The sequence below is a fragment of the Arvicanthis niloticus genome, chromosome 12, assembly GCF_011762505.2.
Source record: "Arvicanthis niloticus isolate mArvNil1 chromosome 12, mArvNil1.pat.X, whole genome shotgun sequence".
NCBI classification, from domain to species: Eukaryota; Metazoa; Chordata; class Mammalia; order Rodentia; family Muridae; genus Arvicanthis; species Arvicanthis niloticus.
The window spans coordinates 11,202,700-11,228,523 of record NC_047669.1 but is presented as its reverse complement, the minus strand read 5'-3'; the positions used below and the strand labels follow the sequence as shown (position 1 = coordinate 11,228,523).

The window sequence follows — 25,824 nt, the reverse complement described above, 5'->3', positions numbered from 1 at the left end:
AGTCCCAGTTTGTATAGTAACACATGTCCTTCTGGCATTTTATAAGGCTTAGTTTGGGTCAATGTTTTCTCCTAATTACTCCTCTCCTCTGTCACTTTGATCTGTCTCCCACTTGTACCCTTGCACTCCCCAACTCCTCCACCCTGTTCCCCACACCCTTCATGTCTACCCCCTGCTGCACTACCTTTCTGCTTTCTATTCATCCCCTCCTTTAAGAGATCTTTTTCTTCCCTTGTGGTCCCCTTTCTGATTTCATGACCTCTGTCCAAGTCATTCCCTCACTTCCACATAAACATGCAGATATAATATAAAACTTGGAAGCTAGGATCTGCATATAGAGAGAACATGTAGGGTTTGTTTTTATGAGTCCAAGTTACATAAAATTAATATAATATTTTCCAAGTCTATCTATTTTCTTGCAAATTTCATATTCTTTTATGGAGGCCTAAAAGATGCACACTTTCATTACCCACTCATCAAATTATGGACATCTAGGCTGCCTCACCATCTTTGCTATTGTAACTGGAGCAGTGACAAATGGACATGCGAGCACTCTGTTTGGACATACAGCCCTATTCAAACAAGCCATCAAGTGATATCATTGCTCACAAGGTACACTTATTTTAGTTGAATTTTGTTCTGGTTTTTATTTTTAAGGAAACCCCACACTAAATTTCCATGGTGGCTGCACTCACTTCCACAACAATAGAGCCTTTTCCTTCACATCTTTACTAGCCTTTGCTGTCACTTGTTCTCCTGGTGACAGTCATCATCACTGGGTTGAAATTGAATCTCAAAGTAGTTTTAGCTTGCATCTCTCTGATGACTAAAGATCTTGAATATATATGTGTGTGTATATATATGTGTATATATATACATGTATATACATATACATGTATATACATATATATACATGTATACATATACACATGTACACACACATTTAAGAACTGCCTGTTGATTTCACAGGCAGTTACTACTTATTGATTGGTGGTATCTATCTGCCTGTCTATCTATCTATCTATCTATCTATCTATCTATCTATCTATCTACCTATGTGTTGTTTTTTTTATTTTTGAAGATATTTCTGTATTCTAGATGTTACAAAATTGTAAGAAATATTCAACACCAATGCTTTCAAACTCCTCCACAAAATAGAAAAGAAAGGGACACTATGAAATTTACAAAATCCATATGAAAAGTCAAGGACCATGGGTAGCCAAAGAAACTCTAAGTAGAAAAAAACACAGCACAGATTAGGAGATTGTTTTTGTAATTTATTACTCAGAACACAATAGAAAGACTATAATATCTGATCTTAAACTACACTACAGAGCCATAGTGGCAAAAGCCAAAAAGTATTGGCACCAAAACAGACACAAAGAACAACTGGAGAAACAAACAAATACAAACTCATACAGTTATTACCTTCTACTTTCATACAAAAGCATCAAAACACACCTTGGGGCTAGCAAGGTCTCTCATCAGGTAAAGGTGCTTGCCATCAAGTCTTATACCCTGAGTTCAAATCCCAGACCCCACATTGTGTTAGACAGGGTCAACTCTTGCAAGTTGTCCTTTGATCTCTACATGCATGCCATAGATAAATGTTTAAGAGATAGACCCTGGTATAAAAAGACTATTCAAAAAATGGTGCTGGTAAATCAGAATATATTCACTTGAAAGAATAAAAATACATCTATATCTCTTACCTTGCATGCATATCAGTTAAAGGGGATTAAAGACCAGAAACAGTAAAACCACTAGAGGAAAGCATAGGGAATACACTTCAAGACACAGGCGTATGCAGGAACTTTACACAGAACCTTAATAGGCCAGGAAATGTTCCAAGAAGTGACAAATGGGATTATATGAAATTAAAACCTTTGGCAGAGCAAAGGAAACAATCAACAGGGTGAACAGACAGTTTGCAGAATGGGAAAGAATCTTTGTGAGCTATACTTAAACTTCTTTTCTTTGTAAACTACCTGAGCTGTGATGTTCTGTTATAGCAAGAGACAGTGAACTGTGGCAATAGGAAATACCAGGTCTTTGCTTGGATAATGCATTCTTTCCGAGTATACTTAAGAATGAGGATATAAAAGTTCAAAGAGATTAGAAAAATGCTTCTCATTCACACAGCTAGCATATTTGAGCAGCCTCTCAATCAAGGGTTAAATTTTAAAATAAGTAAAAAAAGTGTTGTTCATATTCAAAAGTGCTTTGAACATCCTTCAGTTTGTCACTGAAGTGAAGAATGTGTGGTTCTGTGTAAGCAACAGGCCTGGTGTGTCATCTCCTGGCTGCTGAATTACATCTTCTAACTTAATGAAATAGCAGACAGAACCATCTGCAGTTTGTAAATTGTTCTCTCGTTTTTTTTTTTTTTTTCAAGAAGCTAATATTTTAACTCTCAGCAATTTGATACATTGGAAAGGATGGATGAAGAATTTACCCATGATTGGTCTAATTCCAAAGCCCAAGGTCTGTCTCTACAGCTTGCTTCCTAGAAACCATGTCTGGGTAGCTGGGGCAGAGGTCAGAGTTTTAGAGTGCCTTAGGTTGGCTCCCCTGAGCCATAGGGGTTCCTTCATAAGCAAACCTACTCCTGAGAGGAAATTTGCAATCTCCATGCCTGGCTTAGTTCTCCATGTTTGTGTCAGTCAGGTACTTTATCACTGTGAGGAACATGTAAGAAAAACTATTTCAAGGAGCTAAGATTTGTTTTGTCTTGTAACAGAGGTTTCATTCCTGGTTCACTTACCCTAGTACCGTATGCTTAAACTGAGTCAGAACACATGGTGTCAGGAGTGGGTGGTAGAGTATGATGCTTAACTCTTTAAAGCCAGGAAGCACACAGGGTGGTGAGGAGGAGAAGGAGAAAAAGGAGGAGGAAGAAGAGGAAGAGGAGGAGAGGAGGAGGAGGAGAAGGAAGAGGAGGAGGAGAAAGAGGAGGAGAAGAAAGAGGAGGAGGAGGAGAAAAAGGAGGAGGAAGAGAGGAGGAGGAGAAGGAGGAAGAAGAGGAGGAGGAGGAGCAGGAGAGGGAAGAGGAGGAGGAGAAGGAGGAGCAGGAGAGGGAAGAGGAGGAGGAGGAGGAGCAGGAAGAGGAGGAGGAGGAGGAAGAGGAGGAGGAGGAGGAGAAGGAAGCAAAGGACCTAAGAACAAGACACCTTTTTCCAGAGCCTGCCCTCGAGGGTCTAGTTCTGCCAAATAGGCTCCACCTTTTACTATTCCCATAATGTCAACATTTTATGAATCCACTAAGGAATGCATCCAGTGATTTAATCAGAGCATTCGGAAACAAACCTCTTCTCACCAGCTAGCTGCCAAGCCCCCAGTGCTTGAGGCTATAGGGCATATTTCATATTCAAAGCACTGTTCCTCCTTCCGATGGAGTCAAAGAAATGGCCACTGAGAAACAGGGCATGGTTCAGTGCTTTTGATGAAAGCCTAGTGAGTTTGGATCTTGAGACGCCACAGGGAAGCTGGATGCACATGCACCTGTGATCCATGTGTTCCTGAAGAAAGATGAGCAAAAGAGATGGAAGAATCCCTGGCCAGCTGTCTTAGAACACACAGTGTGATAATGACAGAGACCCTGTATCAAAAATGTAGAAGGTAAGGAACACCACACTGGATCATCTTCCCATCTCCGTGCTTGTACACATGTACCCACGTGCACACATATGAAGATTATCTTACCCACACCATACATGCACACACGTATGCACGCACGCACGCACGAACACATGCAAGAGGGGAAACAGGAAATAGCGAAAGGTGAACTGAGACTTGAAAATGAGTAAAATGTCAATAAAATGTGAATATAGTCATCGTAGACAAAATGTTATACAGAAAAGGGCAAGGAGAGTGTTAATATGCAAGTTATGAATGTGCATGGTCAGGGTTTAGTGATATTATAAAGCTACTCATAGTTTCTGCAGATCAAACACACCTCATCCAAAGAGCTGATTCCAGAGGAAATGATACAGCAAATGCTATCTGGTCAACCTTGCACTTAGTGCTCTGGAAAGCGTAGGTGGAAGACTATAAAGAAGAGTGAGGCTGAGGGTTGGTTGGTCAAGTGCTACTGTAGGAGAAGCCCCATTCCTGACTCTGGTTAATGTTAAGGTGTCTGACCAGGGCAGTTAAGGATTTTGCCCATGGTCTTTAAAACACATTTAAGGAACTATACAGGCCTCCAGAAGGAATGAAACGAATGTCATAAAATTATTCTGACTCAGATAGCTCTACTACTAAATACCTCCCCTTTCAGGGCCTCAGTGCTTGAGGTCTTCAGTTTGAAATATACATTTAATATACTTGTATATTAATACGTATAATATATATATAGGAATACATACACACACACATGGCTTTCAGGAACTTATTATAACTGAGCTAGTTATAATTCTTGCATATCTAGCCTGTCATTTCCTTAGCTAATTTGATTTAATAAACATTCATAAAACATCTTGCTGTGTGAATATTAGGGCGTTGACCACATAAATCTGTCTGTTTATCCATTCCATTTCTGCCCAGATAAAGTGCTACTGTGGATCATAGACTGCTCATCTCTTTCTTTCCTTTTCTATACAGATTTTTCTTCTCTCTGTATTTTAAGGCATGTTTTATTAATGTTGTTCTTGACATTATATAAAGGACCTCCTGTGCAATTGGCTCTTAAAGATTTCACCTTTTAACTAAGATTGTATCATGAAGCTTCACCTATATTGCTTCTTACAGTTCATTTAACTGTCGCTTTGTGAGACTATCCGATAGCTCGCTCATCAATTCCCCTATTGAGTAGATTTTTAAAAGCTTATTGACATGTTCACATCCCTATTTCTGGTCTACACATGTAAAGAGTTCTTGGAAGCACAGTTATGTGAAGAGAATTCATAATGGCCATAAGTGCTCACACTTGCAGGATAATATCAAGTTGGTTTTTTTTTTTTTTGTTTTGTTTTTTTTGTCATTTCACAAACTTCTAGTTCTCACTGTGACTATCCCCCTTATCAAAACCAACTGTTAGACTTGGTCAAAGTCTATGAGATAACAGTTGAAAGCATGGAAAGAAGCCAAATCAGGCAGAAATTGAGGCATTCCTGTGCACACATGGTGGGAAGCTCTTAGGGTGGCTGCTCCACTTTCTTCTTTCTTTTCTTTTCCAACTTAGGTTGAGGCAAATTGTACCCAAAGTGCAGGGAAGGGGTTATGCAGCAGGCTTGCTGGGCTGAGGAGCAGAGGGAGGAGTTCTGAAGAACTAGGTAGCTCAAAAGGGGGAATGCTGAGGACAAGAGAAGCAATTCATGGACATCTGAAGTTTCTCTTTTCCCTCTGCTCAGCTCCTGAGATATACATGTGAAGGAAGCCTCTCATCTGCAAAAATAATAGCAGAGCTGTCAGTTTCAGGAGGGGTTTCAGGCCCAGAAGACGGTGACGTGTAAGTTCTAACACAGTGAAAGGACTCTGCTGAGCCACATGGAAGAGCCACAGCCCAAGGAGGAACTGGACAATTATGAGATGAGGACCTTGGAAATAGGAAAGGGACAAAGTCTAAAGATGTTTAAAACCAGGCTGTGTCAGGATCAAGAGTGCCTTTGCTCACCTGTCTGCCTGGCAGAAGCAAGTTTCATATTCTGTATATAAAACTAAGATCTCCCAAAGATTCTAAAGGTCACATGTACAATGTTCATTATTATATCAAAACTTGAAAAGCATGTTGACAATAATGAATCCGTAATTGCAAACTAAGACGAGGAAAAACAGACAAACAAACAAACAAACAAACCAACAAACAAGTGGAATGTTAGCCTCAGAAGTGAATTGCATTCTGGAGTTAATGAATAAGAAGTAGAAAGTATGTGATTATTATGTTTTTAAAAAAACCACAAGAACAAAAACGACAACAACAATGAAAACAGGTGACCTGAAAATCTATTTTAAATACTTTTAAAACAAGACAACAGAAATACCCAAAGAAAAACATAAACATGGAGAATAAAGAAACAATAGAAACAAATTCCAAGAGAGAAAGGCATGAGTAAAGATACAATCACTTTACAGCTTGCTTGTGAATTGATTTAGAAATAAGTAAGAGACAAAGTCAAAGGTTCCAGTTCAAGAGAGGAAAGAATAAGGCAAACGTTGTTTTTGACTTGGTACTGCTCAAAATGTCTCTTAAAGTAATCAAAAGTATTAGTCCAGAGTGTGAAGAAGCTCACCAAGTCCCAAACAGACAAAAGTGAAAACACACACTAATATACACAAACACAGCACAAAACACGCTTATTTTAAAAAGTGTATTTTAATAATTTTTAAAGGCTAAAGAATAATTTTTATTCTTTAAAGCTATTTCCATTAAAAAATATTTTCGAGACTATTTCAAACAGCATTTCAAGCAATGCAGGCCATTCTTCAATCTGAGGCAAAATGATCCCAAATGGAAGTATGAAACTTCACAGAGGAATGAATGAAATTGTCTTTGAAATTCCAATAATATTTTATATTTCCTGTAGAAATTGTATGGACTGTTACCTGCCTTTTCCTTCATCATTTGATATTTTCCAATAGTCCTACAAAAGATATCTTCCTTTAAAATAATTTTTCTAGTCCTTTGCTGAAGAGATGTAACTGTATTTTTCACATTAATTTTATAGTCTGTCACACTACTCAAATACCATTGTTTTTGATAGGCTGTGGGTAGACTTTTTTTTATTTTAAGAATATTTTTCATTTTTATTTCACATGTATTAGTAATTTGCTTGTATGTGTCCACCATGTACTTGCATGATGTCTGAAGAGTTCAGAAGAGGATGTTGAATCCCATGAAATTGGAGTTCTGGACAGTTCTTATCTACTTTGTGGGTGTTAAGAACCGACCCCCATGTCTTCTACAAAAGAACAAGTGCTCTTAACCACTGAGACATCTCTCCAGCCCACGGAGCTTTCTTTTAAAAAAAATGGAAATACAGCATCTACCAAAAAAATTGAAGCCCCTATTTTTCCTTATTTATTGGTTATTTTTAGTTATTGGATAAATTATATTTATGGCTTTTCTAATATCCAAATTATCCTTACCATTTGATAAGCTCAGTGTGCTAAATTAACTAAGCTATTGGATTAAATTTACTAAAATTCTGTGGAGCTTCTCTCTCTCATCTCTATATTTTTGGTATAAAGTTTGTAATCTTCATGTTATCTAGTAATAATAACTGTCTTACTTTCTTCTCCCATTGCTGTGATGAAATAGAGACCTTTGGAGAAGAAGGAGTTTATGCTGGCTCACAGTTCCATGGTACAATTCTCCATGGTGGGGAAGTTCAGGCAGCAGGAACTTCATACAACCAGTACAGTTATATCCATCATTAGGAGCAGAGCCAGGAATGCTTCCATGTGCTCAGCTTCCTTCCTGTGCTTACAGAGTACAGGATGCTGCTGGCCACGGTGGTTTTAGTCTCTCACCTCAGTCAACATAATCAAGATGATCCTCACAGGCATGCTGGTTGTCTCATCTCCCAAGTGATGCCACAATTAGATAAACCACCTTATATACCAAGACCAGCTCCACTCTCTATTTCTTGATTAAGCATTTAAATATTTTTAAATATTTTTAAATATATGGAGCTTTAGAATGTGTGTAATAAAGAGCAAAGATGTGGAGTGTTTTTACTTGGTGAGTGGATTAATTTATATCTGAAGCAGATATCCATATGCCAATGCAACTATTCTAGTATCACAGTCATTTTCTACACATTCCTACATTTTTTTTCCTTCTTTTCATTCTCTTGTATAAAGTTGTCCATGTTTTCAGTCATATAAGATGAGGTATTTCTGCTACCCCTACGTATTATAGGATCTCATCAAGACCTTAAATTCTTGGCCTCATTGGATATGCTTTTGCTTCCTCTCTTCCTTGGTCTCTAAACTTTTTTTTTTAAAGACAATAACAAATTTACAAAGATATTTGGTCACCTTACATGATATCTTCTCATTTATTTTACTGAGACGTTCTGAAATATAGTTGTGTGTCCAGCTTTCAAAATTGCATGCTTTAGAGTATTTTAACATGCGTTTCCACTTGAACAAACATTTGACTGGATACCAAATTCTGTGTCTTCAAAAATGTAATAACATGTCTCCATGGTCTTGCATCCTTGCTTGTTGCTGAGAACTTTAATATCATTGTTGTCCCCCTTGTGTTTAGTAATGTTTACACATGTACACATACAATATACCTTGATAATTGCCACCCCTCACTCCCCTTCCAAGTCCCTTCAGAAACTCACCATCAGATCCCCCTCCTAACTTTATGCCCTCCTTTAAAATCCAAGGATCTTTCTTTTACACTCTGAGTCAAATAATGCTGCCCATATGCATGTAGGTGTAGGGTCATTCACTTGGGCACGAGGAATCCACCAATGATACAACACAACGAAAAGTGAGTCTCCTCCTTCCCTCCACAGCCATCAACTGCCAAGAGCTCCTTCGCTGGGGATTGGGGCTCGGGAGTAAATCCCTCCTTTATGCTGGAATTTCTCAACTGGATTACTCTTATGCTGGTCTTGAACAGGTGAGCACAGCTGCTCAGAGTTCACGTGTGCAGCGGTCATATACATTTCACGGGGCTCGTCTCTACCCTCTCTCTCTGACATTCTTCCCACTTCTGCACAGTGACAGGTCTCTGCACTAAGATTGCACTGAGAGGCTTCTCTGACCAATGTTGAGAGCAGAGCAAATCTATAAATATAAACAAATATTTGTAAAGCAGTTTGACAACATGACCATTTACAAAATAAATACCAGTAAATTCTCTGGTAGAGACTATGACCTCTCTAGCCATAGTTTTGTTGTTGTTGTTGTGTTTTTGTTTTTTAAAACTATGTTTGCAGTTTCAGGCATTAATTTCATCCTGAAATCAGACCTCAAAAGCAATCAAGAGAGAGGCTGGTTGCAGCATAAATTAGTCTTGTTACTATGGCACCAGTGGCACGTTGGTATCTTTGTCGTTGATATCTTTCCCCAATTTCTTGTCTCTGTCTTGGCTTCGTTATTTCTTCAGCCTTTTGTTTTCCTCAGTGTTTAAAATTTCAATATAATTTGTATCCACCTGTTTTTATTTTATTTTCTTCTATGGGTTTTTTCAATCTTTGATCTTTTGCCTTTTGATTATTATCTCTCATTAGTCTCTTAAATATCTCCTCTTCTCTACTTCGACCTTTTTCTTTCTAGGACTATTTTTGGATCTTCTCTATTGTCTATTATTGTGTGATGAACAGTACACACATCTACTCATCCCAAATAGAGAGCCTATAACATATACCATCAAACTTCAACTTGGTGAGCCATTGAGTTTTATTGGAGTTATTCACAGGAATATGGGTGAGGGGTTGTTTACAGGAGCAGAAATGAGTCAAAGACAGTTGCATCACCAAAGCCAGCTCCAGCATGGATGACAGCTCACAAAAACTGGGAACCTGGAGCCACTGCACAGCCTGCAGGCAGCTCAGCAAGTTGGGGAGTGTCTTTTCCAAATGACTCAGTTGGTCTAAACCTCTTCCAGGAAGCTTGGCTGGTTTCTGCTTCTTCCAGGTAGCTGATCTGGTCTTAGCATCTTATTTGTAGATTGGCTTCTCTCAGAGCGACTCTTGGCAGTCTTTATTACTTACTGTTGAGAGGTCGGAGCCTATTGAAACTGTTCAGTTTCAGGAACTTCCTGCAGCTATTTTGAATTGATTGCCTTCTAGCTGAAGGAGCTTCTTTTCAGGATGCAGTCCTTCAATCTTGGAGTAAATTGTTCCACAACATCTTTATGTTTTCTACTTTTAAAATGATTTCCTTAAGCCACTCTCTCAGTTTGCTATCCCATTGCACTAATGAGGTTATGCTTCCAGTAACCATCATTACCTACATTCTCATATTTTAAAGTTTATTTATAATGATGTTTATGAGTATGTGCTCATGGGTGTGAGTTTGTGCACATGGGTGTGGCTGCCACCAGAGACCAGAAAAAGAAATTGAGTACCCTGGAGCTGGAGTAATAAGCAGTTATGACCTGAGTGCTGGGAACTGAACTGGGTACTTTGCAAGAGCAATACTGGCTCTCAACCACTTAACCACGTCTCCAGCCCCCAATTATCAAGGTTTTAATTTTATTTGACTCTTTCTGTGCCTCCATTTATATTACTGATAGGAACCCTTAACTGTGTCAGGTACAGGGCCTCAGCATCACCTTGCCTTTGAATCTGAAGGTTCCAAGCCAAAGGAGTTGAGACAGAAGTGAGATGAAGACTTGGAGAAGCCATGACTCCTTTCTTGTTCTGTTTGGCTACAGCAGCCTGAATCCCTTCTGCTTTAAATTAGGACCATTCCTGTTCCTCGCCCCTTCCGAGTCCCCTCGCCCACAAGAGAGACACGGGAGGCAGTGTTCGGGTAGTCACTACAGCGAGGCTTTATTCTTGTATCAGCTGAAGCGGACGACACCAAGCCCAGAAAAGGCACTGCTTATATGCACCCTAGAGTGGCGTGTTCACTTCTGATTGGCTGTTCACTCATCACCCCATATTACGCCCCGGGATGGGCAGTGGCTTGGCGCGATTTCGCCTCTTGCACCTGCGCAGTTTAGTTGTTTACTTGTGGGAGCACCAGATGCCCGCGCCATCTTGTAATGTCGAATGCTATCACTGCTCACTGTGGCTCCCTACACATTCCAGATACATATGCCCCACAGTCAAAATTAAATAAATAAAATAAAAATTGTAATTTTTTCCCTCTGTTGTTCTCTGAACCAAGAGGTCAGGCTAGTTCAGCATCTTAAGAATCCCACTTGACTTTTTCTTTGTATAGTTGCCTATACACTGTCTAACACTGTTCTCCCATTTGTCATCTTTTAAAATATAGTTTTGTGATGGGTCAGACACCAAGTACTCATATGAAACATATATGAGGTCAGCTCTTCCCTTGGAGGAGAGGATGGGTGACGGAGCACAAGCGCGCCAGAGTCCCCTACTCTCCTGTTGCTCTCATTTTCTCACTGACTAGCTGGGTGGCCTTAGACAAGTCACCCTCCTTGCTAGAACCTCAGTGCTCACTTCTGAAACGTCAAATTAGTAAGAACACCAACATAATTAGTCTGATAACAAGATTCAAATGAGAACGGAGTGTGGAAGGACTTTGTCAACTGTTCACAGCGACTTTTTTTCTTGATCATCTGCAAGGAAAGGAACCTCGGGCTAGAGATGAAAACTGACATTGCCAGCTTCAAATTTTTACTAAGTGTTGGCCCAGCTCAAAAGCCTGATGCAACCAAACGTTCTCTTAATATAGAGAATGACGAATCTGTGTTTGTTGCCAGGGTTGTCACGTCTTCCCAAAAGTGCAGACTTTTATGGGTCCTTGGAAGCTCTGCTGGGCTCTATTTCTGAGGCCGGGAACATTGTGCCTCATTGGCAAGGCTCGTTAAACTGAGGCCACTTGTGGTCATTCAAGAATCTGGGTCTGCCTTTGCAACAATGGTGATAAGTTAAAGTGTTGAAGCCACTCCACTAGTTTTCAGCTTGAGTGCAGGCTTCCATACAGTCAGGTGCTTTTGCTTCCTTGTTTCCCGAGGGTCTATTTCTTTTCCCCATCTAGTTCAGAACCGAAAAGTAAGAGGAGGTGGAGCAGGTCCAAACCAAAGACAAGTAGCAGAGGTGGAAGGGAACAAGAATAATGTGTTCTCTGGGAATTTATGCAAGGACAAGGCTAACGAGACTTTGTTTTCAATAACTTAAAATGTAGTTTGTCATTGGAAAGATGATGTAATGGCTTTAAAACAGAAAACAAGCCAGAATCCCACACCACAGCCAACTATTTGTATTTCTGCATATTCTTATCTATTTCTTGTCTTTTCATCATATGCATGCATAATGCACATTTCATTTTACGGCCTGATTTTTTTCACTTAACATTACATAATGAGCATTTCCTTTTAAAGTTTGCATTATAATGCCTAGATGATATAATTTGCATGATGTTCTCTAACTAATAGAACCGTGCTCCCACTCTGAGACCTTCAAGTCGTCTTACATTCTCCTTTTGGGGGGAGGGGTGTGCTTTTTAAAAACTATGATTCCATGAAGATCTTTGTGCATTTTGCTCTCTGTGTTGTTATACTGTATAACCTTTGCTTGGATTACAGAATCCCATTGATGAGTTGACTGGGGCACTGTGCCCAGACATCTTATGACTCTTCTATACTGTTTTTAAAACAATTTTTTTTTAAAGTGTCCATTCAAAACACTGCTAACCAATCTAACCTTGACTCTTCCAAGTATTCAGTTTTCCAAGTAAAGGATTTTTCTACCTAATCTATCAATGCTTCCGGTTGGTTTTTACCTTCACTGGTAGAACAGGCACATCTAATGCTTGCCACGTGCTCTCGCTGTTTTTGTAGTTTGTGTTACTGTCATAAAATAACCTGCCACGGATTTTCAAATTTTCTGAAAGCTCCCAAGAGAGCGGTCCCCAAAATCCCTCCTGAGGAACTCAAATTTCCAAAGTAATGAAATTATAAGTATGCTGTGTCCAAAAAGCAAATATCCGGCTAGTTGTCTTTTGTCTCCCAGTTTACTTTCACATCCAGCTCATCCCACCAGGAGTACTTTAAAGGGATATCAAGAGTGACACATATTCAAGAAGCCCACCTCAACCCAATGTCACTCTCTAGAAATCTATTCGCACAGGAATTACCAGAATTCAGAAATCTGCCCTGTGTTGTAAGAAAAGGCAATTTGTAGAACACAGCAATTCCAGTTCCAGCTTGGCTGGTGGAATGTGAAGAGCCAGAGAAATCTCTTGTAAGAAATCACACCTGAGCTGAATGAGCAGGATCTGAGGTAGACTCTTGGAGGGCAGTTGAGAGCTTGGGGCAGAGCAGTCAAAGCCTTTCACCCAGTTTCTGTGGAAGAGTACTTGGGATTTGCCTAAATCTTTGAAGTTACAGGTTCTCTTCCCCAGATGGAGAAATAGAGACAGGCAGAATAATGGCACCAGTTCACAAGGAAGGGGTTCCACAGTAAGTATGACCTTAGGGACAAAGTTGGCACAACCAAAAACTGGCTAGTTTTTATTGTCCTTATAATTTTAAAATAACATTGTCTACTTTGAAAGACTTACCATTCACCATGAAGCTTGGTGCTTTCCAGTGCACAGATCAAGCCACAGCGTTATTATCCTGGAGCAGGCAGAGAAGACTACTTATCACTGAAGACAAAGGGCTCGGAACCCTAGCTGCTCCAGGTACAGAAAATGGAATGGATAGACTCCCTGCCTCTTAGAAGTCACATCGTAAACACTGTCTGGGACGGTCTATAGACAGAGAATGATGACTAATAAGGTCAACTTTCTGATCTAGTCATCATAGTAATGGACTGGGCCCTGCCCTGAGACTGACAGGAGGTCAAAAGGAAATCCTTGGCTGGTCCTACCTTCACCAGGCTGTCAGTCATGGAGGGGAGGTTTTTCTAGTCTCACACAGGTAATAACATAATAAACTCCTGAAATTATGACCAAGACATCACAGTGAACAGCAGCCTCTGCTGCACGGTTTAATAAAATCTTCACCAGGAGCTGTCTCACCAGTAGAATAAATATAGATGAGAAAGTAATACTTCTTGGTTTCAAAGTAACCTTGAAAGATTGTAGCCTACACAGTATCCTCGGTAAAGAATCTTGCCATGGTTCCCCCATCCCATAAGCTACTGACTCCTGCTAGGATCTCAAACTTCAAGATCATCCAGGAACTAAGAAGGTTCCCTATGGGACAAGTTACAGGACCACATAAAGAGAAAGGGATTTTCCAATTGTCTGTCAGTTGCACTTCTAAACAAGGGATCATAGAATCTTCACATTCCAAGCAGGCAAAAGGGCAGCAAATAAGTTTCTTACAGTACCTATTTATTACATAGAACGGTTTGTCCAAGTCTTTGGTTACTGAGTCAAACTCTCTCTTGCTTCAGAAATTGCTTCTTCCTGAAGGAAGAAACCAGTTATCTAAGAATTTAAGTAGTATAGAGATATGGGGTTATAAAAACAGTTCAGAAATAAAGATTGTCTGTATTTGCAAAATAGATTTGCGTGAAAACATTTTCAAGTTTGCACAATCGGCTGCAATACTTCTGTGGGAAAATTCCTAAAAGCCTTTGGGGCAGCACATTGTGCTCCTTCCTGAAGTGGTTTTAGCGGCCATGCTTATCTCCTAACTTAAGAAAATAAAGCAACATCACGAGTTAAGGCCACATCAAAGAGCCATGTGTCAGCTCTTCGGTGCCATGCATTACCACAATGCCATTTTCCAAGAGCTCTGGCTGGCCCCTCTGTTCTTGGAGGTAGGTGTGAAGTGGTCAGTCACTCCAGGGCAGAAGTCAGAATCCCTTGGTTCTCCTTCCAGATTGTGGTGAAACCCTGAAAACACATTTTCCCCACCTCAATTTCTCTGGTGAGGTGCTTTGCCATGTATGGAGCTTGTGGTCAAATGGAAATACTTGACAGACAGCCAAGTAGAAAAAGGATTTCGGCCTACTTTGCATGGTCTCTGAGGACAGAACTGAGACCAATAAGATGGTCAGTGGTACCAAAGAGGACTTGGACTGTGGATAAGGTTGAACTGTGGAGAAAATTTGTCTCCTTAATTACTTAATGGTACTTCTCATGGGACAAGCCACCTAATTTGAATTCTCAACTTAACTCTCTCAATAGTCCATAAAGTAAATATTATTAATTTTTTGTACCAGGAAACAGACATGGAGAGGGAAAATAACTGGATTTGGGTTGCATCACCTCGGAGTGAGCCAAAACCAAGATTTCAATCAAGACAATACTTAATCCCAATCATTTGTGTGCAACTGCCTCATAAATTAAATAGTGAATAACACTCCCTTGATTAAAGAATAGGAAAAAATCCCCCAAAATCAACATTATTTTTTAAGCAGTAAGTTACTATGTGCTTTCTGAGTGATTAATGTGAGTTTGGTGTGTGAACCTAGAGGCTGAGGACTGGGTGTAGGAACAACTTTCTCTGAAGTACTCAGACAGCACAGACTTGTGGGGACAGTAATTCTCCAGGGAATTACCTACTGTACATTAACCAGGTCCCAAATAGCTGATCAGCTAGCCAGCAAGAGCACTGAGGCATGTGTAATTAAGGATGCTATTAGCATGCTTTTGAAACCTTTCTGATAAATAGAAATCATCCAGACCGAAATGGCTGCCTTCAGAGGCAGTAAGACTCTTGATTGCTCCTGAACTTGTGGAAGAATGGATGTTTTCATTTCAAACCATGGTGACAGGAGGCTCAGGGTAGCCAGGCAAACAAAGGCAGGCTTGGCACCGAAGCACATGTCTGGGCATCCAGGCTTGTTGAGGTTCTTCCCACTGAGCTTCACAGCCTGCTCCTCCCCCATGCTGGGGAGGAGCCTATTTTGCCCAGAACTGTGGCTCCATGAGGGATGGCCGAACTCATCTCTCACACTCACCTGGTTTTAATCCCCACATCTCTGTTGGTCCTGTGGACTCCCACTCACTTCCTTAAAGAGAGCCCACTATTTCTGTTTGCGAAGTTAAGGTATTTATTCAGCTCGTCTAAGGTTTCCAGTTAGAGTTGGAAAACAATTCAGAGATCATCTCATTTAACCACTGAATTCTACAGATGAAAAATAGGAAGTGCAGATGTGAGTTGGTATCCCATATACTGATGAACCCTGTGCAGAGAGCCTTTTGTGTGCTGCTTCTGATGTTGAGGTACGCCAGTTGCTATGACAATCTATGAAAACCAGATCTCAATGAACCTTTAACACAATGAGTTGAAAGGACATAGGTCTTAAATATAAGGGGGCAAGCAGGCTGGGATTCCTCAATTAGAGTGTTTTCTGAAGTTCAGTGACAGGATATATTGAATTACAGTGGTCTCTTCAAGATGTCAGTCTCTCTGATGATATAACAGGGGAAACTTGGAGGGAACCTCAAAGAAGCAGGAAGCATCATAGAACATTTGGCACGGCCTTGGAAAGTTCCACCCACGTGCCCACAGTGTTGAGTCAGGGAGGAAGGTCTAGGGAGGAAATGTGGGGAGTGGGGATTGATGGGGAATACTTGATAGTCTATGTCTTTATAAGCTTGATATTGTTGTAATCAAATCCCATCCAGCACTCATGGCATATCAAAGAGACCCTCCCTGAGTGATTCACTTCCTTTGGGAAATTCCCTTTGCCTAGACTTGCTCCTGTGGAGACCTTGACATTGTTCTTTTCTGTGCAGGTCTCGGCTCTCTGTCTTTAGCTCTGCTTCTGAAGCATATCTCACAATGATGAAAGGCTGTGGGCTGCTGTCTCACCGTCCCTGTTTATAAGGAACTCCTCTGTGGACCACTGAGGCTTCTGTGTGGCGGTGAAGTGGCCACAGCTCCCTGCAGCGGAGGAAGGGTCTCCAGCGCCTCAGAGCAGTAGGAGGACTATTTCAGTGAGAGACTGGAGTTCTGTCTATGAGTACTGGCTCCATGTGGGGATGCTTTAGGTGGGTCAAAGACACCTGTATGCAGTACTGTCGAGTTTTGCAATCTGTCAGAACGTGATTGGGTGTAGGCTTTAGATAGCCCTCCACATGGGAGCACATTCAACATTTCTTCTTGTGTTCTAGAGAAGGAAAGTGGGTCTTGGGTACTCCAGGCATTTGGGGGTTCTAGAGGAATAGAGCAATGTGGACCTTGCCATGGTACCCTCTCTTTGCTTTTTTCCTACTGAGAGTGATGAGTGATGGATGAGTCAGTTCGGGTATCTTAGCTGTTCCTGCAGGAACGAGACCAAAGCTCTCTCAGACACCTGCTCGTGTAAAGGAGAAAAGGAAGACAAGTGTGTGTCATGTTGTTGGAAGGAGGAACAGAGAGCACAATTAAAAACTCCCCTGCTTATGAAAAATAATTTAGGGTACATTTTAAGATCATATAAAATATTCTCATTGTTCCATAAAATACTTGTGTTTACTTTCGTATTAAATCAGTGGCTGGCACTGAACGTATATTCAATAAAAAATTGTTGGGCAAGTATATTATCTTTTTTAATGAAAAAGAATATTTATCCTCTCTTTTTTCTATCTTTCCTGTGTGTGCGTGTGTGTGTGTGTGTGTGTGTGTGTGTGTGTGTGTGTGTGCAGGAGGTGCATGTGGAGGCCAGAAGAAACCCAGTTTTTTTTTTTAGAAGTTGTCCACCTAGTTTTTGAGCTTATGACTCTCCTTGGAATCTGTGCCTTATAGATTAGGGTAGGGTTTTTAGACAAGTGCCAGCCAGCTACCTTACTCTACTTCCTCAGAGCTGGGATTACAACTGAGCCACTGAGCCCCTGAGCCCCACCATGCCTGGCTTATTATTGTTATTGTTATTGTTATTGTTATTATTATTAATCAATTTTTATTTTATGTATATGGGTGTTTTACCTTCATGTTTGAATTCATACATGTATGTGCCTGGTGCCCAGAGGACCAGGAGTTGAAGGACAGAACAGGACTCATATCTACTGGTACTAGAGTTACAGACAGTTGTGAGCCATAATCTGGGTGCTAGAAACCAAGCCTAGGACCTCTGCAAGAGTAGCAGGTACTGCAAGGAGCAGGTAGCCAATTCTTCAGCTCTGAGGAATCAAACTTAAGTCTTCATACTTGCACAGTGAGCACGTTATCAACTGAGCTATACCCCCACCCCAGCTGCCCCCAAAGTAAGTTTTAAAGCCTTTGCCAGTTGAGTAAAACTGAAGTTGCAGGAGTTTTCCAGCAGTAGCCCACGAAGCAGAGTTATGTCTGTCCTTCTACAAATGGAAGATCTAGCTTTGTTTATCTGAGGCATCGATAGCAAGCGAGTAGAAGCCCTAAGGCCCACCCTAGGCCATCCTACTGAACCCTGTTTTGTCCTCAGATTTCAAGAGCCTCAAGCTTTTGTCAACTCTATAATCCTCGTTGTTTGGATCCCTTTATACATAGTACTTGGAAGTACCATTCAAGAGAGCTATTATGACTGCTTTCTCCCGGTTTTTGTCTTAAAAGCATATAAGTAGGAGTGTGTGTGTGTGTGTGTGTGTGTGTACGCGTGTGTGTGTGTTCCTTAGACTTTACTTTTCAGCCAGATGACAGCCCCAGACAAACAATTCATATTGCATTGCATGTCTTTTATAGACCTGTAGTATACTGGTTTTCCTGCTTGAGTGAAACTTTCCTCAGAGCCTGCTCAGGGAAACCTTCTAGACCTAGACATCCAGTTTTGCTAGCCTCACTGACATGTCTTTCAAGACAATCTCTTCCCAGCATATCAAACATTTACTTTTTTCTCTCATTCCCCACCCTTTCCACCCCTGCTGGCTCCCTTCTTCTGCTCAGCGTTTCGCTGGTTGTCAGAACTTGTCCCTCATCAGTTCTCTTGAAGCCTCGAAACACCCAACACAGTGCCCTTGACAAACAATGCACTGCGGTGATGCAACAGCCCAAGGTGTCAAAATAATTAGGTAATTAAAGCAGAGGAAGGTCAGAGTTTCCTCTGTCTGGAATGACAAACACAGGCACCCAAGGGGGAAAAAAAAGCTAAAGAAGGAAATCTGTTCACATCTCTCTTTGTTTCCCCCACTTGTTCTTAACCTTTGCTCCAAAACCCCATACCTGGGACAGCTTGATCCCTCACCGGGTACTGAGAGCCAGTCTGACTTAGAAGGCGTGGCCAGCTTGAACCCTTCAAGGTTTCAACATACAGCTTGTTTTTGTCCCTCCTTGTTTATTTTCACACCGGCCCCACCCTAAGCTCCTGTGCAATGGCTCCAAGCAGTGGCTCAATGCCACCGATGGGATATTGCTCAAAGGGTCTGTGGGCGCTGAGGACAAAGTCTTCTCCAAGGACACAAGGCCCTCAGGGTCACCGACCTTTGTCTCTTTGTTCATGTTTTCGGGAAGCAGCCAAAAGCCTGCTCCTGTTACCTTTCTGCTACCCCTGATTGTGTGGGGGTAGCAGAAAGGATGCAGACTTCCTATCTGTCAGAGGATTGTTACCTGGCGAGAGAGTGAGAGCCTGAGCTACACAAGAGAGCCTGAGAGCTTTGACTGCGTGTTGAAGTTATTCTGTAGGAGGAAGATGGTGGTGTGACCAACCCCCGAGGGTGTGCATTGAGGATAAATGTTGAGTGCAGCATTTGAATGACACGTCGTCTTTTCCAGACAGGCAAGAAGAAAGAGAGCATTGTAGCTGGAGGAAGAGCATGCGCAGTGGCAGGGGAGCCATGGAACAGCTCAGTGTTTGCCGAGAGCGAGCTTCTTCTGGAGGTTGGTGAGAATGAAGATTCAGCTAAATCGTCTGACTGGGGCAAAATGAGGGAATCACTAAGAAGATCCTGGGGAGTGGACCTGCCCCACAACACCAAGGATCCAATGGAAAGTTAGAAACAGGAAAGATGTAACTAGATCTATGTGAGGGTGGAAACTAGTGTCCCAAAACCACACTCCTGCTCTCACCAAACTCTCCCACCCCTTCCCCACTGGCAGGCCTGTTTTCTTCAGCCATAAGATAAGGCAGCTTGCAGCTCACCTTCACCCCTCAGGGGTGAAGCTCTGGGGTTCTGGAAGCGTTCCTGTTTCTAAAGTAGCCAGTTAGAGGGGTAGGATAGGATAGTAGGCGGTTATACACAGAGCTCAGACAGTTCCAGTTCTGAACTGAATGTGTTGTTAAGCAGCTGGGTTATCCTGGGCAAACTGGGTTATCCTGGGCAAACTACTTTACTCCTCTAAACTTGGTTGGCCCAGGTAGAACGGGGATCATGTTTCCTCACTAAGGTTTCTAGCCCAGGCAATGAAAACACAATACTTAGGTGAAGCACATGGAAATGTCTATCAATTGTGTGTGCTAGGCCAGACCAACCAGCTCCATTTAGACCCAAAGCCAGCTCTCAGAAGCAGACAGGAGGGCTCCTTGCTTCAGGCCCTTTGCTTCACCTCTCAAAACAAATATCACTGTGTATTCTGAGCACAAAATAAAACAAAACAAAACAAAAAACAAACAGACAAACAAACAAAAGCAAAAAAATAACCCACATGAACCTGAAAGAGAAGGTCCATGGCCATGTAGGTCTTTTGGGACCTGGTTCATAACAAACTATATTATTTGTGACAGACCGTTCTCAGGCCTTCAGACCCCCTGCTCACTTGTTCTGTGTCTCAGAGACAGCAAGCAGCTGGATATGGTTGGGAGCTGAGCTACTTGTGGGTTTGGGGAGATGGATAAGGTTTTGAAGAATAGTGTTTGAGTACAGTGTGTCAGAGACAGGAGTACATCATCGATCAGTGGGCTATCTTCTTCCCATTAAATAGCATAAGTATGTAGATAGATAGTTGCTACCAGTAAACATGAGTGCTTGCTTTCTTTATTTTCTAATCCATGACTCTTGCAGTGGTCATGAATTAAAATGGATGCCCAACTGTTCCAAGAGGCAGCTAAGGAGATTTTTGCATATTAAGCAAGTCATACTACTTTTAAAGCAACAAGCCCCATACACCAGGTATGATACAGAGCCATGATATTTTCAACAAAGTAGCCATTAGGTCTTGGATTTGTTAAGCCGTTCTACTTGTTTAAAGAGCTAGCTAAAGCAGATTTGCTTTTCAAAGTCTTAAATTTAAAAACTTGGCTTTACTCGAGGAATCTTTATTTTAAGAGTTGGTATCATTCAATTACAGTTTGTTTATAGATTTCTTGGGAATCTTAATTCATAATTTTTAATATTTAAAATATCTTCGAAGAAATGTGTAATGAAAAGTAATTTTAATTTGCTCTTTTACATTGACTTTCATTTACATTTTAATGGAAACATAGTCTCATTCCTTAGATCAGCATTGTCTGCTGGAGCTCTCTGCCACCCTGGGGAGACTCCGAATTTGAGCTGTCAAAACCACAACCTCAGACAAAGAAGATGGCAAACTGAAGGTGAACACATCTTTCACGTCAATCACCCGAGGTTTAAGTGTTGGACTGTGTCTATGGCTACCCGACTGCAGAGCATGGCGTTAGATTATAGACAGGAGAACAGGTACAGATGTTGAGAGATATGGGGGAGCCTAAATCAGACTTTTCTCTGATGAAGCAGGGGTAAAGGGACGCACCAAGGGACTTGTGAGCACCTTATCCTGAGCTGGACATGGACCCACTCCTCCTACCCTACTGAATATTGAAGCTCTAAGAAACAACACTGCAGGGTGTCCCTTATTTACCCTTGGGATGCAAGCTGAATGGGAGTTATAGCTTACATGCTAGTTCTTGAAAATATCAAAATTCACAATTCAAAATTTTGAGTAGGAGATAGTTTATTCTGGAGCCACTTTGAGGGCCAATGGCCTGGGAACACAAATTTAGGTTACCCTAAATTCCATGTTCCAACATGGAAGTAACTTCACACCATTTTAAAAATTTTACAGAACAAAGCAGGTCATAGGTCAAGAGAAGTTTAAAATGCATTCTTGGGTACACCAGAGAGATGAGGGTCTGTTCTAGAGGTCCAATATGTTCTGATGACATTCTTAGCTCTTTTGGCAGAAGTTATTGGTCCTACTAGGTTAATAACTTCTAAGAAGTTTTTATTTATTGTCACAGATACAGAATAAGCCAAGGAATGGCTATTCCAGAAGGCTAAAACTAGCCTAAAAATGAATCTCAGCCTCTCCATCAATCTGAAATTCCAATTAGTCCATCAGCCTCTGCAGACACAAAAACTCCTTCCAGGAGTTTTATGTTCACAGCCAGACACAGGTTCTTTTAAGAAATTTTCATTTATAAATACATGCTTGTTTTGCCCCACATTAAAAAAAATACAGATTGGGGGTGGTCTGCCAAAACATAAATACCTCAACTATTAGATCCATCTTCTCAGGAAATGTTTTTAAAATTCTGGATTTAGTAGAAATTATTTAGAAGGGAAATTAAAATGTCCAAACACATAAAACAAATAAGAAGGAACAAAATCAGTTTTCATTAACAAATTGACCTAGATTGTTTCGGGGGCAAAGTCGCATCAAACAGCTAACAGCGAGCATGCACATCACTGACCTACATCAAAGAGAAAAGAAAGATATCAGAACTACTTATTTTACACCAGGGTAAAGGTAGGGGGTGCGACTTCAACTTTCATTTAAATGAAAAACTAAAACAGCAATTTTCAATTTTATTCATTTATTTCAAAGATTGACTAAAGCAAAACTATCTATTACGTCAGTAATGTGAATGACAGCAAAAAAGTCTCTAAACTAGAATTCTAGCCCCCCCAATTCAAAAGTTTTTTGTGCTCTCAGTGATTCATAAATTACATTGTTATTGAAAGATGAGTCACAACCAGAAACTTAAAAGTGTGAAATCATATACAATCAGGTCAAAGGAATGTTTATGCTTGTTTATATTTTCATTTTGGGGGTCTACCCAAGCATTTTGAAAAAATGAAAACCTATATTTGCCTGAGAAACATCTTAAATACACATTGGATAATTCTGTTGAAGCCATTTTATTAAAAGTCATCAAAAATAGGTCCATTAAAAGAAGCAAGCAAAACTGGAAGAGTCTCAAAAAATGGTGGTCTTTAGTTGGAAATAAAATTAATTGTGAGTTTATATTATCCTCTGTTATTCGGCATAAATTGTTGATTGCTATTAATATATAAGTTGTCAAATATTACAAAGAGATCAAAGTTTAATGCTTCTTACTTTTATGGCTTTTTTAATTAAAATATTTTTCTGAAGTAGGACATTTAGTCAAATATGCCAAAACATAATAAATATGTGAGAAACTTAGAAGAAAATAAAACATTCCTGTGATCATGAGAGAGATAAGTTATTATAAAGACATAACATTTAAGCTTTCAATTGCATTTTCCAGCCACTGTAGGTCATAACATGCTCTTCACCAAACAAAAGCCTGAATGAACTGAAGCAACCCACTATACAGGTTTCTGGCTTTGTTTTAATTATTGAAGCATGTTAAAAAGAAAGCAGAGGGAAAGTTAAGTAATATTAACACACATATTTTTTTCTCATATGTATGCTATAACCATCATTGGGGATTATGTATGTGAAATATAGCTAGCTCATTAGTTAAAGTTGGTATAGTAACTCTATTGACAACTCCAGTTGGTACAGTCTCAGGCAAGTGATTTGAAGACATAGTCTGGTATCCAGACCTTTGGGAAAGACTGAAAATTTCTGATGGCTAGAGAAACAGGGCCTCTGGAGACTGCAAGGATGGAGTCAGAGCGTTTGGGGTTTGGCCTATGACAATTTCCTTCATATTGACCTTGGTATTTAGAGAGAACAGAGAACCTAGTCATGTATGAATGAAAGTTATCTAGGTTTTCAGATTGCTAACATGTTTATAGGGGTACTCAGACAAGTGACGTGGAGAACTGGGGTGACAGGTGGGATGTGGGTACCTGGAAATCATTTGGAAGCAGGACCGGAAGTGTCTTCCACATGCACATCTTCAATCCAGTCTGCCTTGATTTTAAGTTCCCATGCATTTGCCAGGATGCTGAAATCCATACATTTATGATCTTTCCCAGTCTTCCTGTATAGGCATAATTTTGCATCAGACATTTGATGTGAAAGGTCCATCTTTGAAGGGAAGTTTTATTTAAGTCTGTACCTGAATCCATATCATCTATCTGCCCATCTACAGGACTTCATCTATCATGAGTGCAATCTCAAACTTGTTGCCAGCGAGAGAAATCTCTCCGGACTCAAATGTGCGAAGCCTGAACAGGGCATCTTGAATGTTAGCTTCTCTGGGACGGCTGCGGTGTGCCGCACATTTTTGTTAAGGTGTTATTCAAAGTTTCTGATTAACATAAGTTTTTTTAAAAAATTATACAAAAACATAATACCATGATTATGGAAATAAAAAGCCACCCACAAGCTTACTATCTTTACAAACCATCTATTTTCATTCTTTCCTGTCTTTTCCAAAAAAGCATTACCTCCTCCCGCCCCTCAGTGTTGGACACCCGGCACAAATATGCCTTTGCGTTCTGATCTTTTCTGTGCTCCTCACACAATGAGTAATAGCAATGTGTTCTTAAGAATAACAGATTCAAGTGATTTCCAAGCGTTACATTATTTGATAGGCATTCTCATTTGTATTAGCATCCAGATATCATTGTGGGACTGTTAGGTTAGCTGGCATTCACTTTTGTTCTCCGCTAATGTCAGCTATTTTCTTAGAATAAATCTTTAACTTTGGAATTACAGGGTCCAAAATGCTGATGATGTGAAGAGCTGGTCCTCACCTCCATGGATTAACTGATTTTAAACCAGTTTTTCTTGTTGTTTTTGTTTATTTTCAAAAATGGGGGTCTCTCATAGCCTGAACTAGTTATACAGGTGAGGATGACCTTGAACTTCTGATTCCCCTGCCTCTGTCTTTTGAGTATTGGGATTAGTGGTACCAACCAGCTCTTGTCCCTTGATTGTGAGCCCAGTCTTTAACAGTTGAACCGTCTGTCCAGGCTCACAGCTCTTAACCACCGTCCCCCTTCTCTCATTGAAATAAGCTAATGTAATGTCTCCCTAACACATTCATTAATTAGATTTCTAGGTTTGTGCCTGTTCAAAGCCAGCTGCACACAGAGCCCTGGGCTTTGGCCCCTACTTGACAGTGAGCCACTGGTCCACACATCTCTTACACAAGCAAGTTGCAATGCTGACCTTTCTTCTACAACTCAGTCCCTTCAGAGATCTATTTCCTGGCTTCAAAGAATCTGTATCCATGAGACAGTTTCAAGATTTCGAAAGAGCGTTGATTAGGCCAGAGAAGGGATAGGCTCTGGCTATCAGCTCCTGTCTCTCACCAATTAGTTCCTGGCAAGGTATCATCTGACACCAACCTGTCCCACCAGCTCTTACCAACATACACGAACCCACTCTGCCCAGAGCTGATCCAAGTCTCATGAGCAATCCACTGGGGACTCAGATGTGATCTTTTCCTTCTAGAACCCTGTAGGCTAAAAACGTTAAGATTTGTTTGCTCTAAGAACTGTCTAAGAGTTTATGATTCTACAGAGTTTCAAAAGTGAAGCCTATATCCAAGGCCCTAAGCTAGGATTAGGATAGGTAGGAATTCAAGAGCTGCACTGGAGCTTCTGAGGCACTTAGTCAGCAGGTGTGGTGAATTCAGCATTCAGTGGCTAAGCACTTAGGCCAACCAAGTTTCTGGGTTAGGTGCTGGTGAGTTAGAGAGAACCCCAGTTTTCTAAGAAACTACAGGCTGGTGGAGATGATTATGAGTTCAGCAAAACGAAGTTCAAAACTCACTGGCCCAAGACATTAGCAGAAGGAGCTCTCCCCAAAAGACAAAAGGCTGGGACAGAAAAGCAAGGAAAGATCTTACAGGCTTTGGAGTTGCCCTATGGAGGTCACATGAGTGGGGGAGGGGAAGGAGGCACTCAGCCTCAAGGCTGACTTCTCAGCTGTGTGTTTTAATCTGGGATCTGAGAGTCTCAGAGCCTTGGTTTTTATCACTGGAAGTGCCAGGAGATTAAAAGAGAAGAGAGATGATTAAGGACCAGCTCAAGAACTGTGTTATTATTGTTGTTACTCTTGGAGAGGGAAGTGTTTTAAAATCTTCTGACCTAGATTAGTGAGCAGTTATTGATACAACAGCTTGATTATTACTTTACCACCCTTCCTGATTTATCCTCCAGTTTCTTGCTTATTCTTGAAATAAAAGAGGTGACTGATCAGGGCTTGTCCTTCCTACCCACCCTATCTTTTTTTTTTTTTTTTTTTTTAAA

General features: G+C 40.8%; 2 long non-coding RNA genes across 4 annotated transcripts in view; one reads left to right on the top strand and one right to left on the bottom strand.

Annotated features, from left to right (window-relative positions):
• Positions 1–18,908: 18,908 nt before the first annotated feature.
• LOC143444020 (uncharacterized) lies at positions 18,909–23,988 on the top strand. 2 transcript variants are annotated; one of them, XR_013113500.1, is made up of 4 exons: positions 18,909–19,330; positions 20,452–20,559; positions 20,874–21,087; positions 23,715–23,988. It is a non-coding gene; the product is annotated as an uncharacterized LOC143444020 (long non-coding RNA). The 2 variants fall into 2 exon arrangements; XR_013113499.1 differs by having other exon boundaries at positions 18,915–19,330; positions 20,887–21,087.
• The window catches only part of LOC143444021 (uncharacterized), a 73,892-nt gene continuing 69,199 nt past the window's right edge, over positions 21,132–25,824 (bottom strand). For both annotated transcript variants that reach the window (XR_013113502.1, XR_013113501.1), the window contains exons 2-3: positions 23,470–23,603; positions 21,132–22,100 (exon numbers count right to left, since the gene is read on the bottom strand). This is a non-coding gene — a long non-coding RNA (uncharacterized LOC143444021). The remainder of the gene's footprint in view (positions 22,101–23,469; positions 23,604–25,824) is intronic.